At 39.4% G+C, this 20,646-nt stretch overlaps 3 pseudogenes; all 3 read left to right on the top strand.

Moving 5' to 3' along the window:
• The first annotated feature begins 3,124 nt into the window (after positions 1-3,124).
• Positions 3,125-5,359, top strand: LOC124962273 (ribosome biogenesis protein BOP1-like; annotated as a pseudogene).
• A 362-nt stretch (positions 5,360-5,721) lies between these two features.
• LOC124961385 (DPH3 homolog) lies at positions 5,722-6,010 on the top strand (annotated as a pseudogene).
• Positions 6,011-13,520: 7,510 nt separating this feature from the next.
• Positions 13,521-14,055, top strand: LOC124961051 (astrocytic phosphoprotein PEA-15-like; annotated as a pseudogene).
• Positions 14,056-20,646: the final 6,591 nt, after the last annotated feature.

The following is a 20,646-nucleotide window of genomic DNA, read 5'->3' as shown; positions in this document are numbered from 1 at the left end:
TTACCAGTAAATCTTCCAAATTCCTGAAGAGAATTTATGAAATTTTAGAATCTACCTATGATAGGAGAAAGTAGAGGTAATGTGTTAGTTGAGATAATACAGTATATTAGTTAACAGGTGAGACTTTGGCAATGATTACTTTTATTTATTCCTAATTTTAAATCTATGAAATGAGAGTAAGCGATGGAATAAGCATTCTAGATTAGTTCAGAGGATTAAAAGTGATATTATATCTAAAACTCTTTCTAAATACATATTAATTTAATGAACACAATTGTAACTGAGATCATTCATCAATAAAAAGAGAAGAGTTGAAATGTGCAGAAACTTTGTTGCCTCCAAAGGAAAGAGAACTAGCAAAAACATCTAAAAACCTTTTTCGTATCATTTTAAAGGATATGCCTATAGAAATAAAATATAATATGTTTTATTGAATTGTCTTACAAATTAAGACAGTACTTTGCACACAGAGAGTGCTCAGTAGTTGATACTCTTAACTAACAAAAAAAATAAGATTTTAGTACACGGAAATTGTTGTCGTGTGCAAAATGACTGGTTCCCTCTAAGACCAAACTTTTAAGTAAATGTAGTTTTATGCATTGAACTTCAGGATTATGCAGCATGATTAAACTGAACGCAGAAAATAAGGAGAAAAATCAATCTATATAACAGACACACACACACACACACACACACATACATACACTTTCAATATTAGTGCTTCAAAACGTTTGGCTCAATGAAAAATGCAGACATCTTACAAATCTTATAAATGTAGAGCTAAAATTAAGGTAACACCTATGTACTAATTTCATAGAAACTCTTGGTGGAATTTTAGTTACCTAACCACAAGTATAATTTTCCTATGTTGTGTTTTACATGCATATGAAAAAAAAATATAGATGGATATGCATTGTTACTTCCCTTAGCAGGACTGTAACACTATATCAAATTTTATTTTGGTGGTCCTTTTATTAGCTTTCTACCACTTGATCAGCTGATATCACTAATAATAATTTTTTTTTAATAAACTGGGGTTTGCAAGTTCTGTCCTGAGACTGTAATATTTCAAAAAACAGTCTAAGCTTTAGGGAAAAAAACCAATTACAGAAACAGCATTAAAAATGCCAAACACTGGGCAGAAGCAATTCTGGATCAGTTTTAAAAAGTGATTGATGAAACTCTAATCCAAGCTGAAGGAACAGTTTCACAACAAGCTGTGACCATTCCATACACTTCAATAGCTGCCATAATTAGCCTGGTGTTTCAATTTGTTAGAACTGATGGGGACAATTTTCCTCAGAATGCAAACATCAAAAACCAGGATCCCTCAGACTTCAGAAGAGGCTGATGAGAGGCTTTTCTGGTCTCTGTTAACTAAAAGATTAATTAGTTGCTGATGGGAGGCTGTGCTGTGATTGTCACTCTGTCTATGTGCATTACTTTTAGCATTAGAAGAAAGGTATGGTTGACACTGCACTAGTCAATCAAGCAGCTTCACATTAGAGCACAAAGTTGGTTTTAATATCCAGGGTGTTTTTGATTGATTTTTCTTCCTGTTTTCTGGGTCCATGAGTCACAACTATTTATTTATATTAGAATTTTTAAACTGTCTCTAAAATATTGAGAGATTTTGTTCATGTACTTTGCCTCAAGTCATAGCTTCCTTCTTACTACATATTAGCTAAAATAGCAATTTCATATATTTTTGTGATTGCATAATGACATCTTTCAAATAATTTTATAAATATGCTAAGACTACAAAGATTTAAACCAACCTAGAAAGCTACGTTAATTGTACATATATTTAGAACTATTGCACTTAATCTTCAGGTAAAATTGATCTCAAATTGAAAGCATGTATTAGTGGACAACATCATTAAAATTACATAAAAACCTTAATTTTAAATCCCCTGGATTGACTATCATTTAATTGTTTTCACTGTTACTTTAAAGGGAAAAAGTACACCCTATCTGTCTTTTTTGAAAACTTATTTCTTTAATAGGCCTATCATAAAGGAACTGGAAGAAGTAATTTAGTTGTGGAGGAAATAGCCATAGCTGAAGAAATTGGCAATGTTTTCAATTCTACCACAACACCTGAGCGGAAAAGTTTTAAAGTCAAGAAAAATAAGATTAGAGAAAAGGGCTTGTCTGAGCTTCCAGAGGGAAATTTTCCACGGATTCTGTTAAAATCAAGTTGCTTCTATCCCAATTTGGCAAATACATCACTTAACACCAGCACTGTCCAATAGACACATAATGTAGGCCACAAATAGACTTTTATTTATCTAGTAGCTACATAATGAATAACCAGAAACAGATGAAATTAATAATATGTTAAGAAAGTGTTTTAACCCAAGTTATTTAAAATACCAGCATCACATGTCCTTAATACAGAAATACTTAGGATATGCTAACCAAATAGGTCTTCAAGATTCAACATACTTTACATTATAGCATATAATTCAGAGAAGCCACATTTCAAGTGTCCGATACCTTCCTGGCTATCATATCAGACAACACAGATTTAGAGAATGTGTAGGCTTCTTTCCCAGAAAGTAGTTGCAACTATTTAGGGGACAGAACAATTTCAGAGTTCTGTGAAGTCACTCAACGAAGTGGACAATGAAGAGGACAATGAAGAGTAAAAAGTGCTTCCATCCTCACAAATGTACACATAATTTATAAATACACCCCAAATCAGTGTGAAATGGAAGACTTAATAAAACTACACTAAGATTTCATTTCACTCCAGTCAGAAAGACAATGATCAAGAATACAAACGACAATCAATGCTGGCGAGGTTGTGGGGAAACGGAACACCTCCACATTGTTGGTGAGATTGCAGACTAATACAACCACTCTGGAGAGCAGTTTGGAGATTCCTCAGAAAACTATGGATGGAACCACCATATAACCCAGCTCCTACTCCTTGATATTTTCCCCAAAGATCTAAAATCAGCATACTACAGTGACACATCCATATCAATATTCATAGCAGCACAATTCACAATAGATAAATTATGGAATCAACCCAGATGCCTGTCAATGTGTGAAGGGATTAAAAAATTGTGTTATAGGCCGGAAGCGGCCGTCCGTCGGGAGCCTGGAGCCACTCAGCATGGCTGCCGAGAGGGGTGCAGGGCGCGAGGCGCTAAGAGTGCGGCCGGAAAGCGGCGTCTGGAGCCAGAGCCAGAGCGCCAACTGGAACCGGAACCGGAGAAGCCCTCCCTTCTCTGCAACCCTGCTCCCAACCACAATGATGACAGTGATTCTGGCCTTTCTGACAGCAAGGAGAGTGCATTCTCAGGTCTGGAAGATTCTGGCAGTGACAGTAGTGAGGACACTGAGGATAAAGAAGATGGAAGCAACTGTGACAAAGACGACGGTAGCACAGAGGAGACCTCTAAGGAGCAGGCACAGGCGCAAGCCTCTCGCCCAACGACAGAGATGGCGAGAGTGCAGAGCAGGGACGAGTACGCAGAAGACAGCTCTGATGAGGAGGACGTCCGGAACACGGTGGGCAACGTGCCTCTGGAGTGGTACGAGGACTTCCCACACGTGGGCTACGACCTGGATGGCAGGCGCATCTACAAGCCCCTGCGGACCCGGGATGAACTGGACCAGTTTCTGGATAAGATGGACGATCCTGACTTCTGGCGCACAGTGAAGGACAGGATGACGGGGCAGGACCTGCGGCTGACTGATGAGCAGGTGGCCCTGCTGCAGCGACTACAGCAGGGCCAGTTTGGGGATGTGAGCTTCAACCCTTATGAGCCGGTTGTGAACTTCTTCAGCGGGGACATCATGATCCACCCAGTGACCAACCGCCCTGAAGACAAACGCAGCTTCATCCCGTCCCTGGTGGAGAAGGAGAAGGTGACTCGCATGGTGCATGCCATCAAGATGGGCTGGATCCAGCCTCCCAGGCCCCGGGACCCCACACCCAGATTTTATGACTTGTGGGCGCAGGAGGACCCCAACGCTGTGCTGGGGCGCCACAAGATGCATGAGCCTGCACCCAAGCTGGCCCTGCCTGGCCACGCGGAATCATACAACTCCCCCTCCCGAGTTCCTGCCCAGCGAGGAGGAGCAGTTGGTGTGGGCACAGCAGGAGCGGGAGAGAGGAAGCTCAATTTCCTGCCACGGAAGTTCCCAAGCCTGCGGGCTGTTCCTGCGTAGGGCGCTTTAGCCAGGAGCGCTTTGAGCGCTGTCTTGATCTCTACCTGTGCCCAAGGCAGCGCAAGATGAGGGCGAACGTGGATCCTGAAGACCTCATCCCCAAAGTGCCTCGGCCCAGGGACCTGCAGCTCTTCCCCACGTGCCAGGCCCTGGACTATAGGGGCCACGGTGACCTTGTCCTCTGCTTCAGTGTCTCCCCAGGGGGCCAGTGACTGGTTTCAGGCTCCGACAATGGCTTGCTGTGGCTCTGGGAGGTGGCCACTGCCCGCTGCATGAGAGTGGTGCCCATGGTTGGCGTGGTGAAGAGTGTTGCCTGGAACCCCAACCCCAGTGTCTGCATGGTGGCCGCAGCCATGGACGATGCAGTGCTGCTGCTGAACCCAGCCTTGGGGGATCGGCTTCTGGTGGCAGCACAGACCAGCTGCTGAGCACCTTCGCCCTGCCAGAGGAGCCTGCCCTGCAGCCTGCACGCTGGATGGAGGCCTTGGAGGAGGAGTGCCAGCAGGGCCTGCGGCTGTGCATCTACCACGGAAAGCCCATGACACAAGTGACAAGGCATGGGCGCGGGGACTACCTGGCTGTGGTGCTGGCCACCCCGGACCACACCCAGGTGCTGATTCACCAGCTGAGCCGGTGTCACAGCCAGAGACCCTTCCACCGTAGCCATGGACAGGTACAGTGCGTGGCTTTTCACCCCACCTGGCCCTTCCTGATCGTGGCTTCTCAGTGCAGCATCCTAGTCTACCACCTGTTACACCAGGAGTTCACCAAAAAACTGATGCCCAACTGCAAGTGGGTGTCCAGCCTGGCTGTGCACCCTGCAGGTGACAACATCATCTGCGGCAGCTATGACAGCAAGCTGGCGTGGTTTGACCTGGACCTTTCCAACAAGCCCTACAAAGTGCTGAGGCACCACAGGAAGCCTCTGCGGGCTGTGGCCTTCCATCCCCGACACCCACTCTCTGCGTCGGGCTCGGACTACGGCAGCATCATTATTATCTGCCATGGCATGGTGTACAATGACCTGCTGCAGAACCCACTCCTGGTGCCAGTCAAGGTGCTGAAGGGGCACGTGCTGACCCGGGACCTGGGTGTGCTGGATGTGGTCTTCCACCCCATGCAGCCTCGGGTCTTCTCCTCGGGGGCTGATGGCACTGTCCGCCTCTTCACCTAGGCTACTGCCCTGCTGCGGGGTGGGGGCTGACCTTCTCAATAGAGGCTTTCTTACTGTGAAAAAAAAAATTGTTATATATATATATATATATATATATACACACACACATACATACAGTGGAGTTCTACTCAGTCATTAAAAAGAATGATATTATGGCATTTGCCAGTAAATGGATGGAAATGGAGAACATCAGGCTAAGTGAAATTAACCAAAGTCAGAAACTCAAAGGTCAAATAATGTTCTCTCTCATAGGCAGTAGCTAGAGTAAAATAATGGAAAGAGGGAGGGAAGGATAACATAACATAAAGAGGCCGGTTCCCGGGCCGGCCTTGAGAAAGTTAGACTAACTAGAGGAGCTGTAGGACGGCCGGGGCGACAGTGTTTCGCCAGCCCCGACGACCGTGGTGGTGTTTCACGAGGAGGTGGAGATCGAGGACTTCCAATGTGACGAGGACTCCGGAAACGTATTTCTACCCCTGCCCGTGTGGGGATAACTTTTCCATCACCAAGGAAGATTTGGAGAATGGGGAAGATGTCGCAACCTGTCCTAGCTGCTCTCTCATTATAAAAGTGATTTATGACAAAGATTAATTTATGTGTGGAGAAACAGAACCAGCCCCTTCAACCAACAAAGAATTAGTAAAATGCTGAAGAAACCTTCAGGAATCCACATCCTGAACAGTTAAGAATGAGCCCAGATGGAAATATCAAATGCAGAGAAACTGATTTTTTTCAAGGGGACAGCTGTTTCGTGGATTGCCATTCTGTTTTCATGTGTATCTTTTCACCAACTGATGAGTTCATCTCCAGATAGAGAAGTGAGCCCCAGACATGTCATACCCAGATTTTGTGTTTAGAACATTGAATTGGAAGCATACTTAATTATCCACCTGAATTTAAAGGAAGATAATTTTAAATCAGTGCTTTCTTTCCCTTAGTTATCATTTTTATACCTTAAACCTAATTCTGTATCTGATAACAGCATCATCTACCTCAGTCATTAGAATTTCTTAGTTAAAATGAGATTATATTTTTAATCAGTTTCTAAGATGGTTAAAATTAGCCCTTTCTTTGAAATTTGAATCAGCTTTATTATTCTAACTTAAAGAAAATCCATTGCTTTATCAGTACTGCACTCCGGATTCCCTCACCAAGTCAATCTCTCCAGTCTTGCCATTATTAGAATGTTCATGTTCTGTTTAGCATGTCATTTGTGTTACACTTCATGCACAGAGTTCCAGTAAAGAGAAAAGATGGGCTACAGTTTCGCCATCACTACAACTTAGTGAATAAGGAAGAAAAGTCTAAAGTGAAATGCTCAAAGAAGTGGTAATTCCTTATGTTCCTTAAAAATCATGACAAGATTTAAAAAAAACAAAAAAGGAAGCAAAGTTGTTACTGACAGGAGTTAAACGTGCCAACTTAGTAAATGAATGCTTTAATTATTTTACCAGATCAGAGCAAATATTTTTGTGTCTGGATTTTGGTTTATTTTCTGTTAAAGCTAATGAAATTGTAGTTCATAGAGGGGTTAATGCCAAGTCTCTGTGACTGGTGCGAGTGCTTTTAACCCATCACAGTATTGTGTCACTACTAAAAAGTAAAGCATCTACAGTGGAGAATGAACTTGAAAATGGGAGGCCTGTTCTGAGTAAATACATCCATATGGACACATCTAATAAGTCTCTATAGCATGCAACCAAACCAAACATGCACTCCTACAGAGAAGTGTTGCCATGGAGAAGAGAAATATATGAAGATAGACTACTAGTCTTCCTTTGCTAGAGTGCTGAGACTAGCAAGAAATTAGAATCAGGAGAAAATTGGAAAATTTCCATTATAAACACAACTTTGCTGCATATATGAAAATGCACTGATAACTGGCAAGTTGTTTTGGGTGGCTCCTGCAATTAGAAAAGCATACTAGAGTATCAGTGTTCTGCACTGATTGGTAAATGAACTACACATTCTTTGGAAGTTTAAATTAAAACAAGTGGACTTTTTTTCTTTAATCCTGCAGCAGCATGGCTATATGCAGGCATTAGGTTGAGACGTAATAAATCAAAATTGTATGCTAGACGTAATTGGTACATTATATGGTGTATTCGTGATACAATGAGAAATCTCATTGGCTCTTTGGAACACTGTTAGCCCAGAAATAATCCACACTCTTTGAAAAGCAAAGTGACTGCTCAGATGAACAGAGCAGGGTACAGGTTGATTCTGGTGGCAGTGACCTGCAAAGAGAAATGAACTGTCCCATGCTCATCATAGATGGTGCTAACATATAAACTTTCTCTGCTGCTGATGAACAGATAACCTTGATGTGAGCATAGAACAGGAAGAAAAGTTGCCCAAGTTCAAATATCCCAGGAGAAAAGAAATATAAACAGCTTTAGCAGTCAGTGGTTGTTGATATACTGCAATAATAGAATGATTTTGTTTTAAAGCAACTATGTTAAGTTTGAGAAAGAACATACCAGGAATTAATCCTATAGTAAGCAGAAAGTAAAACCAAGGTTTTTCAGGTCTGACTGGAGTTCTGAGTGATGCTTGTGCCTTATTTAGCCCCACAGACATTTGTGGAGCACCTCTGTGAACTGATTTAACCCAGTCTCTGGTTAGTTCTGGAGCCTGAGGCCAGCCAGGCCAGTGGATCCCCTACCTGTACGGGTATAGGAGATGGGGTCACAAGGTTTTCAACTGTCAGTTCTCATTTCAGGTGTGGGAGCTTACTGGAACAGAATGGGTAATTAAAACCTTTATAAACTCAAAACTGTCTGAATCATGAATTACAGGAAATGGGAACTCCAGTTTTCATCAGTGACTTGATGTTATCACACTTCTGAGTTTGAAAATTAAGTTGACTGTTTAAAGGATTCTGCGTATATATTCAGAAGCATTTTTCTTAGCACCAAACATTTTTATAACTGTACATATTAATTTATTACCAGGATAAATTGTATTGGCATGCTAAATAAAATCTGATAATTTCAAAAAAAAAGATAACATAAAGAACCAATCAAATACAAATTAATAGATGAGCAAAAGGAAGTCTAGTAGAGTAAAGGAAGGGGAAGAGGATAGGATGTGAAAGAAAGGAAGGAGGGAATGGAGGGGGTGTATCATGAACTGAAACCCATTTCCATGCATGTATGAGTTTGTAGGGATGAACCCACATACTATATACAATCATAAAGCTCTAATAATTTTTTTTTCAAAAGGAAAGAAATCAACAGACAAAGAGGGAAAGTGCAGATGACAGAGAACTGTGCACACTGCCGGGACTGAATGGAGCCACACACTGGGCCAGAAAGATAGTGCCAAATCCTAGGACAGAGATGTGTGATTAAAACAAGACCATTTTCCTTAGCTGTAATCAGAGCTGAGATTCAGCCAGCATGCACCAGTTTGGTTAAAAAGGATATTATCACATGAAAATGCTTTCCTTATTTGTTAGTAAATAACTGTTAACTCAGTTACCAACCCTAAATGCCCCTATGTCCAGCAATTGAAGAGTTACTTTCTATTCCAGCGGGGAGCCCAGGATTGCTATCCATTCTGATTGTTTAGTGCTTGTGTAGTGTATTTAGTAAATATTTTTCTATCACTCATGTCTATACAAAATTAGCTGTTCATAATGACCACAGTTAATTATCTAGCAAATCTAGTTAATTTAGTCATATTGTTGTGTCTTGATCTTTTCATCAAATTGTTTCTTCCTACAATCAGCAAAAAGACTGATAAGTAAAAGATCTAAATTGAGTAGCTCTGATCAGCCATATACAAGTCACATAGAAACTATGGGCCAAGTCTGCCAAGCCATTTGTTATTTGTTATTCAAAAATATTATAAAGATTATTTCTGCTAGGTTACTGCAGCTTGTGGAAGATTTTACTTCCACAATTCTCCATATCTACTAGTAACAAAAACAGCATGGTGTTGGCACCAGAACAAACCCGTAGACCAATGGTGCAAGATAGAAGACACAGAGACGAATCCACATAAATACAGTTATCGCATACTAGAAAAAGGAGCCAAGACACTCTCTGGAGAAAAGATAGCCTTTTTAATAAATGATGCTGGGAAAACTGGAAATCCATATTAACAAAATGAAATTAAACCCCTATTTTTACCCTGCAAGAAACTCAACTCAAAGTGGATCAAAGACTTAGGCACTAGACCAGAAACCCTGTGCTTAATAGAAGAAAATGTAGGCCCAAATCTTCACCATGGTGGCTTAGGATCTGACTTCCTTAACAAGACTCCTAAAGCGCAAGAAGTAAAATCAAGAATCAATAAAGGGACAGATTCAAACTAAAAAGCTTCTTCTCAGCAAAGGAAACAATCAATAACATGAAGAGAGAGCCTACAGAATGGGAGAAAATCTTTGCCACGTGCACCTCAGAGCATTAATCTCCAGGATATATAAAGAACTCAAAAAACTTAACACCAAAAAACCAAATAACCCAATCAATAAATGGGTTAAGGAAGTGAATGGACACTTCACAGAAGAAATACAATCAATCAACAAATATAAGAAAAACATGTTCAACATCTTCAGCAATTAGAGAAATGCAAATCAAAACTACTCTAAGATTTTATCTCACCCCAGTCAGAATGGCAATTATCAAGAATACAATCAACAGTAAATGTTGGCGAAGATATACATTGCTGGTGGGAATGCAAATTGGTGCAACCATTATGGAAAGCAGTACGGAGATCCCTCAGAAAACTTGGAACCGAACCACCATTTGACCCAGTTATTTCACTTCTTGGTTTCTACCCAAAGGAATTAAAATCAGCATATTACAGTGACACAGGCACATCAATGTTTATAGCAGCTCAATTCACAATAGATAAACTAAGGAACCAATCTAGGTGCCCCTCAACAGATGAATGGATACATGTGATGGAATATTACTCAACTAAAAAAAGAATGAAATTATGGCATTTGTTGGTAAATGGATGGAGCTGGAGAATATCATGCTAAGCAAAATAAACCTACCCCCCAAAACCAAAAGCAGAATATTTTCTTTGATATGCAGATGCTAATTCACAATGTGGGGGAGACCTAGGGAATAATAGAGTACTTTAGATTAGGTAGAGGGACTGAAGTGAGAGGAGGGAGTATGGGGATAGGAAAGATAGTGAATCGATCAGACCTTATTACCTTATATGTGCATGTATCATTACATGACCTGTGCAATTTCTATATCATGTACAACCAGAAAAATGATAAATTATGCTCCATTATATATGATGTATCAAAGTGCATTCTACTGTTATATGTAACTAATTGAAACAAATAAGAAACATTTTTTTAAATTTAAAAATAACAGACAGTAAATGAAAAACCAATCATGAATGAGACTTGACTAAATCAAATTTTAGAATCAGACAAGTCTTAGGAATTCTTAAATATAAAGTCAAGCAGGAAAACACAAAGTAATAAAAATTATGAATAATGGCTATAATATTAATATGTACAACATATTTACATATATATATATATATATATATATATATGTATGTATTTAGAATTCCAGGAAATACAACAGAAGAGGTGGAAAGGGCATTATTTGAAGACAGAGTGACTGAAATTTTTCTGATTTTGTGAAAGACACTATAGATTAAGGAACCTGAGGAATTCTAAGCATGAAATATATGAAGAAATCTATACTTAAACAAACGTTCATAAAGTACATAATTGGAAAAGTGATAAGAAAATGACAAGCTCATACAAAGAAACATAATTTACAAACTAGTGAGATGCCAGTAAATATCTTAAAATGTTTTTAGCATAAGTTATGAAAACAATGTAAGTTTTTAATGTTTCCATTTTCACCTATAAAATTAATGATGATATAACAATATTCAGTGCTAATGAGAAAGCAGGAAAATGAAAACTCACACAAACTTCTGGAAATATAAATTAATTTTTCCAATAACTTTTCCCAAAGGTTTCCCAACAATGGCACGACTGACACTTTAAGCAGATGATTCTTTATTGTGAGGGGCTAACCTGTGTTTTTTAAGAATGCCTGGTTACCACCTATTAGATTCCTGCAGTGTCCTCTACACTGCTGTGACAATTAAAAGTACACTGGCAAAATCGCCAAATCACCCGGTGAACAGAAGCACTGCTTTAACCTGCTGTTCCCATCGCTAGGAACTTATTTCTAAGGAAATACGTATCTGGGTACAGATGGAGCTACAGAAGTGTTTACCTCAGTATTCCAAATGTGAAAATGTGGAAAGATAACTTTCAGACAAAAAACAATGGCAAGTCCACAGCATAACATAATTTATTCATGGTAATGTCTTCCATCAAATATCTCCCTATACCTGGAGCTCTTTTTCCGTTCATATCCCTACTCATACCAGTTATTAACTAAACCTCAATATTTCCTTTTTTATTTTTCACTACCTCCTTTGTCCTTGATACCTAGCCTGTTGGGCCCGATCCACAGAAGGTGCTCAATGAATATGTGTTGAATGGTTGAAGACAACTGTCACTAAATAGGATCTTCAAGGAGGTTTAGCTGATCCCAAGAAAATGGAAGTTGCCTAAATCCAAATCTCTCTATATATCAGCCCCCACTCACTCTCTTACCCCAATCGCCCAAGAATATCGAGCACCTCCCATCAAAAGCACTTAATAATATCAAGCATCCACTCTGCCACCAAAATCACATACTAATATCAAGGAGCACATGAGAAACCATATGCAATAATTCCTTCAGTATTAACAAGGAGACAGAGAACACACATTACTTGTACTTAAAGAAATAAATACTAAATTTCATCAAAGTGAATATGTATATACCCCCACTGGTGCAAACCTGAGTGTGTGGAAAACGAGGTGAAAGAAGGATTACTGAATGCACTGAAAGAGCCCAGGGGCATAGAAGTCACAGACAAAGCAGGAACAGAATCACCTCCAGAAAGAGAAAGTGCAAAACTGAAATGTCAAAATGCTGCACACAGTCCTGGGACTTGATTGCTTGTGGCATCAGCTATAAAAAAGAGAGGAGATTACTTCTAGGAAAAGAGGAGACAGATACCCCTCTGGAATCACAATAACAGGAAAGGAAGTACGAGTGGAAAAATAAGAATCCTGTAGAAACAAAACCACAAGACATCAATTCTCTCCTTTACAACATCATTTCACTAAAATACTGAACTTACTATACTGGCAGAAATGTGTGCACTTATCCTAGGAACTCTTTCCATAAAATATAAAAGAACAAGAAAAATAAAAAAACTCATGAAAGAGGTCAAATAAATAGATAAGAAATAAATTAGATATGAATTCAACTCCAAATTGAATTAAATATCCTCTAGTACAGATTTAGGAAATATTTTTGTATAAAATCCTTATAATCATATGTGCAAAACAAATTTAAATGAATCAAACATAAATAAATAAAATAATGTGCAAGAAAACTTACTTGAACCCAGGAAAGAAATCAAGGACAAAGACAAAACCATATCAGATATGAAGATTAAATTATACTTGGCCCAAGGGAAATAGATTTGAATGAAAATTTAATAATGTTTCACTAAAGAAAAGAAGAAAAACAACAAAGAAAAGGAAAAAGATAAATAAGTAAAAAAGGTTCAAAGAGAAAGTATTTAACACTGAAGATGGGCAAAGAAAATCCAACCTTCAATATAATTACAGTTCCTGAGATGATACAACACTAAAAAAAGAATATTTAAAACTATAACATAAGGGAAAATTTTAACAGTAATAGAATAGCCTAAATCTATATGGTTGAAAGGTACCACTGTGTACCTGGGGAAATTAAATCAAAATTATAAACTGTAAGTCATATCCTAATATAACTACTAATTTTTAAAGAAGAAACTGTCAAGGGTCTCCAGGCAAGTTATTATGTCTGAAAATGGCAAGTGAATAAAACAGGCTACACAAGAATATATCGAGTACAATTTCACTTTCTGTATGTGTCTGTGTGATAAATAATATGCATCAATGTTAGCAATAGGACTAGAGAATAAATATAAGTGCTTTTATTTTTTTAAGTGTTTCCTGCTGGGCGGCGGCAGCGAGAGCCAAGGAGGAGGCTCCAGACGCTGCTCAGGAACCGGCGACCTGGGAGTGCCCGCGCCCTGGGCTCTCAGCTCCGGAGGCCTCATGGACGAATAAGGGACCCTCCTCCAGGACCTGGCTAACAACACCACCCTTGAAGATCTGGAACAGCTGAAGTCAGCCGGCAAGGAGGACATTCCCAGTGAGAAGGGTGAGGAGGTCACCAGGGGCGGTGCCTGCTTTAGCTTCCTGGAGAGCCACGACAAGCTGGACAGAGACAGCCTCTCCTATATTGAGCACATTTTTGAGATCTCCCGCCGTCCTGACCTGCTCACTATGGTGGTTGACTACAGAACTCGTGTCCTGAAGATCTCTGCGGAGGATGAGCTAGACACCAAGCTAACCCGCATTCCTAGTGCCAAGAAGTACAAAGACATTATTGGGCAGCCCTCTGAGGAAGAGATCATCAAACTGCTCCCCCACTGAAGAAGGCCTGAGCAAGGGGGAGGAAGAAGAGGAAGGCTGGACCTTCATCAGACCACTCCCTTTCCCTAGCCTCCATGGGAGGGGGCAAGGGCAGCACCCTCATGCACCCACTTACTAACCTGGTCCTAACTCCCTTACTGTGCGCGTGTGCGCGCGTGTGCACACGCTCTGGCTATTTGTCTAACTCATCTAGTTCCTCCTCCTTGTGAGGAGGGTGGTGTCGGGATGGGGGGGTTAGTTTCCCCACTCTAGGGGGAGGTGGGAGCTATTTCTATGCAAATAGAAATTTGCACATTCCTAGCTACTTCCCTTTCTTCCACTTTCCCCCACCACATCTTTAAAATGTGGAAGCAGAAAGGACCTGCATTTTCCTATATCTGGGACCTGAGATGGTGAGGTATGGGAATGGTGGGTAAATCTAAAGAAAAGCAGGAAGGAAAGGAGGGAAGACAAAGAGGCCAGTCTCTACCTGGAAGGGGCGAAGAAAAGCTGGAGTTCAGTGTTCGTACCCTGATGCTGAATTAGCTAAAAAGTTCAGTTTCCTGCTGTTCCTCAGGCTGGAGGGCCTAGGTGCCAGCAGGTCCCTTTTTATGCCCCTTTCATGGGCCTACCATAGGTATAAGCCAGGGATCTAATGGAAGAACACCACTGAATCCTTTCCTGGTCCCAAAGAGCAAATCCTATGGAGCAGCCAGCATTCAGGCAACCCCCATCCCCATCTCCCACCAACATTTGTGCTCTGGAAAGACTAGGCTTGGAACATGCACCACTGAGCCTGAAATGGGGACACAGACAAGAGGGATGGACCCCTTTCCCACTCCTTTATTCCTACTCAGACTGCTGCCCACACTGACCCCAAACTAAGAGAGGTTAAGAAATCAGATCCTGAGGTTTTAAACTCAACCTGCCCCTTCTACAGGGTCCCAGTGTGGATATTGCAGGCAACCTACTCTCTCTCTACTCAATCTTGAACACCCCAAGCCAGAAAGAAGTGTTTTCCTTTGCAACTGATCCCCACCCCAATTCAGTCTCTTGGAGGGGACTCAGTAACCCTTATCACTGACACCCTAGCCACCTTGGGCTTGTGGATGACTCCTAGCCAAATCACTGGAGTACAGCGAGTGACCCCAGCCTCTTGCCTGTCCCAAGATGCCCTTCCCCAACCTGACTGTACTGTGTGTACATATATATTCTACATATATGTGTATTAAACCCGTACTGCCATGTCAAAAAAAAAGTGTTTCCTGTTAAATTTTCTAAACCTGTGATGAAATTATTACTGTAATCCAGTCATATAAAATGCAATTGCAGGCATTAAATGATCGCACCAATCAACAGTTAAAAGACCAAATACGGGAAGCAAGAGATCATTTCAATAAAGAGTTAGAGACACTGAAAAAAAAAAAACAAACTGAAATACTTGAAATGAAGGAAACAAAAAACCAAGTTAAAAACTCCATAGAAAGCATAACCAATAGGATAGAACACCTGGAAGACAGAACCTCAGACATTGAAGACAAATTATTTAATCTTGAAAATAAAGTTGGCCAAACAGAAAAGATGGTAAGAAATCATGAACAGAATCTACAAGAATTATGCGATATCATGAAAAGGCCAAATTTAAGAATTATTGGGATTGAGGAAGGCTTAGAGAAACAAACCAAAGGAATGAACAATTTATTCAATGAAATAATATCAGAAAATTTCCCAAATCTGAAGAATGAAATGGAAAACCAAGTACAAGAGGCTTATAGAACTCCAAACATACAAAATTACAACAGACCCACACCAAGGCTCATTATTATGAAAATACCTAACATACAAAATAAAGACAGAATTTTAAAGGCCGCGAGAGAAAAGAATCAAATTACATTCAGAAGGAAACCAATAAGAATATCAGCAGATTTTTCAATCCAGACCCTAAAAGCTAGAAGGGCCTGGAACAACATATATCAAGCCCTGAAAGAAAACGGATGCCAACCAAGAATCTTATACCCAGCAAAACTTACCTTCAAATTTGACGATGAAATAAGATCCTTCCATGATAAACAAAAGCTAAAACAACTTACAAAAAGAAAGCTGGCATTACAGAACATTCTCAGCAAAATATTCCATGAGGAAAAGATGAAAAACAGCGATGCAAATCAGCAACAGGAGGCACTAGTCTAAAGGAATAGCCAAATAAAGGAGAATCCAAATCATGTCAAAAAACAAATATGAGTCAAATGACTGTAATACAAATCATATCACAATAATAACCCTGAATGTTAATAGCCTAAACTCATCAATCAAAAGACATAGACTGGCAGATTGGATTAAAAAGAAAAATCCAACATTATGCTGCCTGCAAGAGACTCATCTCATAGAAAGAGATACCCATAGACTAAAGGTGAAAGGATGGGGAAAAACATACCATGCACACGGACACAGCAAAAAAGCTGGAGTATCCATCCTCATTTAAGATAATGTGAACTTCAAGCCAAAACTAGTCAGAACGGATAAAGAAGGACATTACATGCTGCTTAAGGGAAGCATAAATCAGCAAGACATAACAATCATAAATATCTATGCCCCGAACATTGGCTCATCCACGTACGTCAAATAAATCCTTCTCAATTCCAGAAATCAAATAGACCACAACACAATAATACTAGGCGATTTTAACACACCTCTCTCACCACTGGATAGATCGTCCAAACAAAAACTGAATAAAGAAACCATAGATCTCAATAACACAATCAACAATTTAGACTTAACAGACATATATAGAATATACCATTCAACAAAGAATGAATACACTTTCTTCTCAGCAGCACATGGATCCTCCTCTAAAATAGACCATATTTTATGCCACAAAGCTACTGTTAGCAAATACAAGAAGATAGAGATACTACCTTGTACTCTATCAGATCATAATGGATTGAAATTAGAAATAAATGACAGAATAAAAAACAGAAACTTCTCCAATACCTGGAGATTAAATAATACACTATTATATGATGAATGGATAACAGAAGACATCAGGAGGGAAATTAAAAAATTCTTAGAAGTAAACAAGAAGAAAGACACATCATATCAAAATCTCTGGGACACTATGAAAGCAGTACTTAGAAGAAGATTTATTTCATGGGGCACATTCAAAAAAAGAAGTAGAAATCAACAAATAAACAACTTAACACTACAGCTCAAAGCACTAGAAAAAGAAGAGCAGACCAATACCAAAAGTAGTAGAAGACAGGAAATAGTTAAAATCAGAGCCAAAATCAACAAAATTGAAACAAAAGAAACAATTGGGAAAATTAACAAAATAAATAGTTGGTTCTTTGAAAAAATAAACAAAATTGATAAACCCATAGCCACACTAACAAAGAGAAGAGGGAGAAAACTCAAATTACTAAAATTCGAAATGAACAAGGAAACATCACAACAGACACAAGTGAAATACAAAACATAATTAGAAGATATTTTGAAAGTCTATACTCCAAAAAAGAGAAAACCTCGAAGACATCAACAAATTTCTAGAGACATATGAATTACCTAAACTGAACGAGGAGGACATACACAACTTAAATAAACCAATTTCAAGCAATGAAATAGAAGAGGTCATCAAAAGCCTACCAACAAAGAAAAGTCCGGGACCAGATGGGTTCTCAGCCGAGTTCTACAAAACCTTTAAAGAAGAACTCATTCCAATACTCCTCAAAGTATTCTATGAAATAGAAGAGGAGGGAACCCTCCCAAACTCGTTCTATGAAGCCAATATCACCCTGATACCTAAACCAGACAGAGACACATGGAGGAAAGAAAATTTCAGACCAATATCCTTAATGAACATCGACGCAAAAATTCTCAACAAAATTTTAGCAAATCGCATACAAATATATATTAAAAAGATAGTGCACCATGATCAAGTGGGTTTTATCCCAGGGATGCAAGGTTGGTTCAACATTCGGAAATCAATAAATGTCATTCACCATATCAACAGACTTAAAGTTAAGAATCACATGATTATTTCAATAGATGCAGAAATAGCATTCCATAAAATACAACATCCCTTCATGCTCAAAACACTAGAAAAAATTGGGGTAGTGGGAACATTCCTTAACATTATAAAGGCAATCTACGCTAAGCCCATGGACAATATCATTGTAAATGGTGAAAAACTGAAAGCGTTCCCCCTAAAAACTGGAACAAGGCAGGGATGCCCTCTTTCACCACTTCTATTCAACATCGTCCTTGAGACTCTAGCCAGAGCAATTAGACAAACCAAAGAAATTAAAGGGATACGAATTGGAAAAGAAGAACTCAAAGTATCCCTGTTCGCTGATGACATGATTATATATTTAGAGGAACCTGGAAATTCCACCAGAAAATTTTTAGAACTCATAAGTGAATTCAGTAAAGTAGCAGGTTACAAGATCAATGCTCATAAATCCAATGCATTTTTATACATAAGTGATGAATCTTCAGAAAGAGAAATTAGGAAAACAATCCCATTCACAATAGCATCGAAGAAAATAAAATACTTGGTATCAATCTCACAAAAGAGGTGAAGGACCTCTACAATGAGAACTACAGAACACTAAAGAAAGAAATTCAAGAAAACCTTAGAAGATGGAAAGATCTCCCATGTTCCTGGATAGGCAGAATTAATATTGTCAAAATGGCCATACTACCTAAAGTGCTATACAGATTCAATGCAATTCCAATTAAAATCCCAATGATGTACCTTGCAGAAATAGAGCAAGCAATTATGAAATTCATCTGGAAGAATAAAAAACCTAGAATAGCTAAAGCAATCCTCAGTAGCAAGAGCGAAGCAGGGGGTATTGCAATACCAGATCTTCAACTCTACTACAAAGCAATAGTAACAAAAACGGCATGGTATTGGTACCAAAATAGACAGGTAGATCAATGGTACAGAATAGAGGACATGGACACAAACCCAAATAAATACAATTTTCTCATACTAGACAAAGGTTCCAAAAATATGCAATGGAGAAAAGATAACCTCTTCAACAAATGGTGCTGGGAAAACTGGAAAACCATATGCAATAGAATGAAATTAAACCCCTATCTCTCACCCTACACAAAACTCAACTCAAAATGGATCAAGGACCTCGGAATCAGACCACAGACCCTGCATCTTATAGAAGAAAAAGTAGGTCCAAATCTTCAACTTGTTGACTTAGGATCAGACTTCCTTAACAGGACTCCCATAGCACAAGAAATAAAAGCAAGAATCAACAACTGGGATAGATTCAAACTAAAAAGCTTTCTCTCAGCAAAGGAAACTATCAGCAATGTGAAGAGAGAGCCTACAGAGTGGGAGAATATCTTTGCCAACCATACCTCAGATAGAGCGCTAATTTCCAGAATCTATAAAGAACTCAAAAAACTCTACACCAAGAATACAAATAATCCAATCAACAAATGGGCTAAGGAAATGAACAGACACTTCACAGAAGAAGATGTACAAGCAATCAACAGATATATGAAAAAATGTTCAACATTCCTAGTAATAAGGGAAATGCAAATCAAAACTACCCTAAGATTTCATCTCACCCCAATTAGAATGGCGATTATCAAGAACACAAGCAACAATAGGTGTTGGCGAGGATGTGGTGAAAAAGGAACACTCATACATTGCTGGTGGGGTTGCAAATTAGTGCAGCCACTCTGGAAAGCAGTGTGGAGATTCCTCAGAAAGCTTGGAATGGAAACACCATTTGACCCAGCTATCCCACTCCTTGGCCTATACCCAAAGGACTTAAAATCAGCATACTACAGAGGTACAGCCACATCAATGTTCATTGCTGCTCAATTCACCATAGCCAGATTGTGGAACCAACCTAGATGCCCTTCAGTTGATGAATGGATAAAGAAACTGTGGCATATATATACAATGGAATATTACTCTGCAATGAAGAATGATAAAATTATGACATTTGCAGGCAAATGGATGAAATTGGAGAATATCATGCTAAGTGAGATAAGTGAATCTCAAAAAACTAAAGGAAAAATGATCTCGCTGATAAGCGGATGAGGACATATAATGGGGGGTGGGAGGGGTTATCATTAGGTTTAGGGTTAGTTTTAGGGTTAGGGATAAGGAGTGTGGTAAGAATGAAGGAAAGAAGGACTGTGTAGAGGAAAAAGAGGGGTGGGAGGGGTGGGGGGAAGGAAAAAAAATAATGAATCAAACATCATTGCCCTCTGTAAACGCATGATTACACAAATGGTATGCCTTTTCTCCATGTACAAATAGAGAAACAACATGTATCCCATTTGTATACAATAATAATAAAAAAAAGTTAAAAAAAAAAGAAATTAAGTAAGGCAAAAACATACGTGTCAGAATGTTCATCTCAGTGGCAACACCGAAACATTGGTGCTAAGCAGTTTTTTAGGAACCTTCCTATAAGGACACACCCACATTCCTTTTACTTCTCCACATGGAACCTCCAGCATAGCCAGAGCGATAGTCAGCTAAGTGCAGTTAATGCTAACTACTCTATTCACAAAATGCATGGAGTGCTTCCAAGGTTCTTTAGATCAAAGCGAGTCTCTTTCTACAGCAGCATGTCTATTTCCTAGTTATATTTCTAGTCATTTAGGGCCCTGCAAATCTGGTAAACTTGCTCTTTTGCCAAGTCAAATCAAGAAAAGGACAGCACAGAAAGAAATTGAAGCAATGATCCTTACATGTAGATGAGAGCACTAAGGTACAGAGACCAAAATCCCC

Source organism: Sciurus carolinensis, chromosome 12, assembly GCF_902686445.1.
Source record: "Sciurus carolinensis chromosome 12, mSciCar1.2, whole genome shotgun sequence".
Lineage (NCBI taxonomy): Eukaryota > Metazoa > Chordata > Mammalia > Rodentia > Sciuridae > Sciurus > Sciurus carolinensis.
Note: the sequence above shows the minus strand (reverse complement) of the source record. Positions and strands in the feature narration are given on the sequence as shown.